Source organism: Pseudorasbora parva, chromosome 12 (genome assembly GCF_024679245.1).
Source record: "Pseudorasbora parva isolate DD20220531a chromosome 12, ASM2467924v1, whole genome shotgun sequence".
In the NCBI taxonomy this organism is placed as follows: Eukaryota; Metazoa; Chordata; class Actinopteri; order Cypriniformes; family Gobionidae; genus Pseudorasbora; species Pseudorasbora parva.
In genome coordinates, this window is record NC_090183.1 from 18,891,051 (window position 1) to 18,898,015 (window position 6,965).

Below are 6,965 nucleotides of genomic sequence, written 5' to 3' on the forward strand. Positions count from 1 at the left end.
TAAGGTGCATTACCGCCACCTGCTGGATTGGATTGTGGCGCATTCGATAGGGACACATATTCTAAATTCTTTATTAACTGTATTCTTTAGATAATGAAATACATGTACACTGTAAAAAAATTTTTTGCGATTTTGTTATTTCAACTATTTTTTTTCAGTAGAGATAACTAGATTGTCCAGACAACAAGGCATTTTAAGTTTTCTTGTCCTCAACTAGACTGAAAGTTAAGTGAACAAGTATAATTGTTGTTTTAACTCAAAAACATATGTTGAAATAACTACACTAGATTTTCTGTTGAATGAACAAGTATAATTGTTGTTTTAACTTAAAAACATAAGTTGAACTGTTCTGGATTTTACTCCAATTATACTTTAGTCTATTTATTTAACTACAGTAAACTAAACTTAATCTACTATGTGCAGCTGATTTATATACAACACTCTAATTATATAGATATGAGCACATTTATTTAACTTACCGTATTTAATACGTACCATTCGACACCATATAAAACAAGTCTTAATTCAAGGAGTCAATGAGTAAAGAGTTTTTGTATTAACACGGCTAGTGAAAACAGCGCCATCTGGCGGAGAGGATAATTATGTACATCCAGGAAATGCACGTGCTGTATGCGCGCGCCCCCGTATCCCCTCCCCCACCGACTGACAGACCAGACGCCATTTCCATTCAATCGCAATGCTGAGCAAATGAGTAGTGTTTACACCGGCATAGTGTTTTATCTCATTAACAGTATGAAGTTTATAACATTATATTGTGGTAGGATGGTATGTGTGTGTGTGTGTGTGTGTGTGTGTGTGTGTGTGTGTGTGTGTCCGTGCGCACCTAAACTTAGAGATATCTTCTTTGACTCGCGGTGCAGAGCGGAGGATAGAAACAGGCGACTTGAGGCGAGAGAACTTTTTTACAGGGAAATATTATAAAGTAAGTGTTTTATCTCATTTACCATTTGTTTTTCATAATTTATTGATTTATACCAATATGTAACTTATATGCTGTGCGCGTTTAAAGGAGCCAAAACTTTTCTCTCAGGGGACATGACTCACCGTGTAGTGCAGACATGGAGTTTACTTTTAACCAAGATAACACAAAGTAAGTTACGTGTTTAACCTCATCTACAAAGTGCATTTATGACATTATATTGTTTTATAATTATATTTGTGTGTGTGTGTGTGCGTGTGTGTGTTGTGCTCCCAGAGCCGTTGAAATACAGAGTTCCTAACGTTACACGCTTTTACCTCGCGGGGTTCATGGAGCTCTCAACAACTCGCGCCGTCTATTTGTTCGAATGGTTGGAGGTGGACAGCAGTTTCACTATATTTGCTGCAATTTCTGGTAAATATTAACTTTATGAATTTAAATAATATCAAATTGTGAAATTTGAAGTATTTAGCCCTAATTAAATCACATTGAGTCATTGTACAGTGTAAACATTGCAACATGTTGTCAATAAGCCTATAAAATGTTTTTTTTTAAATGTTTTTATCTATTGCTCCTTGACAAGAAACTGAACTGGTTTACGAATCGGATGAAACTACATCTCGCTTCACTGCATGGTCTCTCTCAGATCGCCATCAGATACAGATAAGTTTCATGAAACTCCTTGAAAATTATTAAATGTGAGTTTGAATCGATACAGGTAAAATAAATAACTATTAAAGGGTAAGTTCACCCAAAAAGGAAAATTACCTCATGATTTACTCACCCTCAAGCCATACTAGGTGTATTCCAGACGAATACAATCGGAGTTATATTTAAAAAAAATCTAAAGCATTATAAATGGCAGTGAATGGCAGTCCAAATTTTTAAGCCCAGAAAAAAGTGCATCCATCCATTATAAAAGTAATCCACATGGCTCCAGGGGGGTTAATAAAGACATTCTGATGTGAATCGATGGGTTTGTGTAAAAAAAAAAAAAATCTATATTATAAATCTATGTTATAATGTAAAATATGTAGCTTCTGGCGGGACGGCCTTCCGTATTAAAGTTACGGAAAAAGTGTAACTGGCACGGCGATGTCGTCGGACGTAGAGGGGAAGAAAAACGCAACTGGCGCAGCGACGGCATCGGACATGGTGTAAAAAAACGTAATTGCCGCGACGATGACGTCGGACGTGGCGTAAACCTTTTGAACTTCGAGAAGCATTACACTTATTTCGTAAGTTGAAGGCGGTCCGCCAGAAGTCCGCCAGAAGCCTTTATTAACCCCCCGTAGCCTTCTGGATTATTTTTATAATGGATACAGGGCTTGACATTAAGCATGTTCATGTGCTTGTCCGGAAAAAAGTTTGATATTTTGTGTGTGTGTGTGTGTGTGTGTGTGTGTGTGTGTGTGTGTGTTTTAAATATAATTTATTTTGAAGCAATATGCTGACCAGTATTCAATCAGCTTTGACATATTTAAATCTGCATATTTGTGAATTTTTTAATTATTATTTTTTACCTTATATAAAGGGCATTTCCCCTCTAATCTTATTAAATATAGGCTATGCTTCAGGTTTCATTTTATATTGTAAAATTTGATCTATACATTAATTTAAAATAAGACACTATAAGGGCTGTTACCAATCACATTAAATCATTTACACTGAAAAATTTAATTTGCATTAAATAATGTTTTGAAATTTGTATTTTTGGATAGACCAATAATGTTTAAACATCAAACCAAACCTCCAGTAGGTGGTAGCAGGTGGCCGTTTTAATGAGTGAGTCATTGAGTCGTTCATTCAAACGTCTGCACAAGTGTCAACAGCGCGACCTTGTTATCGTCAGTTCATTATATATTATTATCCACTATCAATCGCCACTTACACTAAATTAATGCAATCATTCTTGCATTTTGGTGATTCGCTAGCTATTGTTTGTTTTAATCAGGTCCATCGGGCAAGTAAAATTCTCTTTCACTTGTCCCTTCGAAAAATCCACAAGCGTTAATGTCGAGCCCTGGGATAGATGCACTTTTTTTCTGGGCTTCAAAATTTGGGCAGCCATTCACTGCCATTTATAATTTTTGGATTAGCCAGAACTTTTTTTAATATAACTGATTCAGGGCTCGACATTAACGCTTGTCAGGGACAAGTGAAAGAGAATTTTACTTGCCCGATGGACAAGGGCCTGATTAAAACAAAAAATAAACTAACGTTAGCGAATCACCAAAATGCAAGAATGATTGTGCATTAATTTAGTGTAAGTGGCGATCGATAGTGGATAATAATATATGATGAAATGACGATAACAAGTTTGCGCTGTTGACACTCGTGCAGCCTCTCGAGGAGAAATTACAACACTAGAGCCATTTAAGCTGTTTCCTGAATACAATCACGACAGAAAGTGACTCTGATTTCATATGACGGTTCCATAAACATTACATTAACATTCACTTAGTCACTTACATTTTAGATGCAATATTGAGTGTTTGTTCTATTTCAGCAGCGAAAATCGTTCACAGCAGAACCGTAACGCGTCTCACAGCAACTGAACGATTCAATGGCTCACTCATTAAGACGGCCACCTGCTGCCACCTACTGGAGGTTTAGTTTCATGTTTAAACATACTTTCTAACATTTGTATTTGTCTATTCAAAACTACAAATCTCAAAACATTATTTAATGTAGTTGTGATTTTTCAGTGTAAATTATTTTATTTGATTGGTAACAGCCCTTATATTGTCTTATTTTAATTTAATGTATTGATCAAATTTAACAATATAGAAGCAGAGCCTTTATTTAATAAGATTAGGGGGAAAATCCCCTTTATAAAAGGTAAAAATATCATACATTTCAAATGATTCAGTAATTTTTTTTAAATCACAAATATGCATATTTAAATATGTCAAAGCTGATTGAACACTGGGGAGAATATTGCTTCAGAATAAATTATATTTACAACGCACACACGCACGGAAAAACAAAAAAATATCAAACTTTTTTCCGGACAAGCACATTTTTTATTTGGCCAAGTGAATGAACGATTTACTTGTCCGAAGGACAAGCACATGAACATGCTTAATGTCAAGCCCTGTGATTGTATTCGTCTGAAACAAGAATGTAATACACCTAGGATGGCTTGAGGGTGAGTAAATCATGGGCTAATTCTTACTTTTGGGTGAACTAACCCTTTAATATGACAGTGGTTTTAAATGTTGTTTTTGTTGCCTTTTTGCATTTGAATATTGCACTTTACTAGTAGATACAGCATGAAATAAACATGTATGAACATCAGAGAATATGTTTAAAGATACAGTACAATGTATGAAATCTGTATTGTCTCATGTAATCGCAGTGTTTCAACTGCGCACACGTTAATAAACGTCAATAAATAGCTTTTAAGCAATGTCATGTCACATTTACCTCAGAAAAAATATTCTGTCAGCTAGAAAAAGTATATTTACTATATTGCATAGTTATTGTATTGCTGTTCATTAGTATTTAATGTATGTTTGAATAAATATTTTATGACAGCACCACTTAAAATTTGTATCTGTGTCTCATTTTTTTCCAGCCAGATGATGATGAGAGAGACATTGTTCATGGGGTTAATGTAGGGCATCTTGACCATGAGTGAGGACATCAGACATGATAGTGCCTTCCCAGATGATGTTGTGGATGTGGATGTCATACTAGACGGAGATTGTGGTCATGGATCCAGAAGATGCCCTAAATGCCTTTGCCACACTGTTTGGGCTCGAGCTATGAGGTTATCCAACTTTTTATTTTATTTTTATTTTTAATCTAGGTTTAATGGTGGGGGAGAGCTGCAAAGCTGAAAAAAATGCAGTGAGGTAACACTGGTGCATATGTGCTGTTTATGCTCATTGATAAATGTACTGAAGCTTGAGAGCTTACACATTGTTAATTAAAATGAACTTAAATTAAATTTAAATTAAAATGGTATAAAGCCAAATCAGAGGTGTTTAACAGTCTGTGCCGTTTCTTTTTGCAATTTTCTGAAGAAAGGACATTTCAGACCTTTTGTGTGGTTGTTTTTGGTGTTTGTTTTTGCAATAAATATAAATGTGTACTGATATGTGTTGCTGTGATTTTAATTTGCAATAGGTTTTATTCTAAATCAAATGTAATTTACAAATCAATATAGTAATGCAATTAATACTTATTAAAGCAGCTTTGCAACCAACTAAAGTGAAGTTATGATGACTAGAACATTTAAGTTCAGAAAACTGAAGTGAAGTTATGATGACTAGAACATTTAAGTTCAGAAAACTAAAGTGAAGTTATGATGACTAGAACATTTAAGTTCAGAAAACTAAAGTGAAGTTATGATGACCAGAACATTTAAGTTCAGAAAACTGAAGTGAAGTTATGATGACTAGAACATTTAAGTTCAGAAAACTGAAGTGAAGTTATGATGACTAGAACATTTAAGTTCAGAAAACTAAAGTGAAGTTATGATGACTAGAACATTTAAGTTCAGAAAACTGAAGTGAAGTTATGATGACTAGAACATTTAAGTTCAGAAAACTAAAGTGAAGTTATGATGACTAGAACATTTAAGTTCAGAAAACTAAAGTGAAGTTATGATGACCAGAACATTTAAGTTCAGAAAACTGAAGTGAAGTTATGATGACTAGAACATTTAAGTTCAGAAAACTGAAGTGAAGTTATGATGACTAGAACATTTAAGTTCAGAAAACTAAAGTGAAGTTATGATGACTAGAACATTTAAGTTCAGAAAACTAAAGTGAAGTTATGATGACCAGAACATTTAAGTTCAGAAAACTGAAGTGAAGTTATGATGACTAGAACATTTAAGTTCAGAAAACTAAAGGGGAAGTTTTTATTACTAAATGGAATTAGTTCAGATAACTTATCCAAATAAGTAAGAGAAACTTAAAAAAACCAATGCAAAAAGATAACAAAATACATTAAGTTAAGTCAACAAATAATTTTTTACAGTGTACATTCTACATGATTTAAATAATAATAATAGGCTAAATTTTAATTTATTTAAAACTGATAGACTAAATTTATGGTAGAAGTTCTTTGTTTTTTTTTTATTTGTTTTTTACATTTTTTATTATAATAACATGAAACACAGAATGACAACATTACATGCCAGTAAGCAGGAAAATAATATACCTTTTAAAAAGATTCATAGTTTTTACAGCTTTCTTATTGGAAGAGTCAGAAATCAAACACGCATACAATTTTAACTCTTCCAGAAAAATTTAAAGAAAGGCTTACAATTACAAAATTTACATTTATGTATTCTTTGTGAATCCACATACTCGTTGGTGTATTCATCGTATCCTTTGAGGATAATAAATGTGCTAACATTCACACAAATGTACCCAATTGATTTGGACTTGCCTTAACATGTTGAATAATGGGACAGATAGATTGACCGTAAGCCTCACCGGTGGAGAATTAAGCTGACCAAACATCAGCATTGATTCAATGTTTGTCTTTTCAACACTGAAAAGCATGGAATTATCAACATTGATCCAATATTATTTAGCAGTGAATTTTCAACATTGGCCCAGTATGGTGTTAGCATTGAATTTTCAACATTGATCCAATATTACTTAGCATTGAAGTTTCAACCTCAACCAAAATGATGATTCTGATGGAATTCCAACATTGAATCAATGTCACCATGCTATCTGGGGCGGCTCCAAACAGGTGTACCTTCATCCTATACACAGAGGGTTTGGAATCCAGATTGCCGTCATCCCACCAGAGGAATCTCAGGTAGTCTTGGTGTTCCATCACAACATGAAATTGATGGAACATCCTTTCAACGTCGCACATTATGGCTATTGGGCCCTTCCTAAATCGACAAAGCACTCCAACTAATGTGTTGGTCAGGTCTGGACCAGTCAAGAGGTGATCGTTCAGAGAGGTTTCCTGGAAGCGTGCTGAACAATCGAAAACCACCCGGATCTTGCCTGGTTTGTGGGGGTGGTAGACTCCGTGGTGGGGGATATAC

General features: G+C 34.4%; 1 long non-coding RNA gene across 1 annotated transcript; it reads left to right on the forward strand.

Annotated features, from left to right (window-relative positions):
* Positions 1-526: 526 nt before the first annotated feature.
* LOC137093549 (uncharacterized) lies at positions 527-2,324 on the forward strand. The gene is made up of 4 exons (XR_010908487.1): positions 527-943; positions 1,052-1,111; positions 1,217-1,354; positions 1,524-2,324. It is a non-coding gene; the product is annotated as an uncharacterized lncRNA (long non-coding RNA).
* The last annotated feature ends 4,641 nt before the right edge of the window (positions 2,325-6,965 follow it).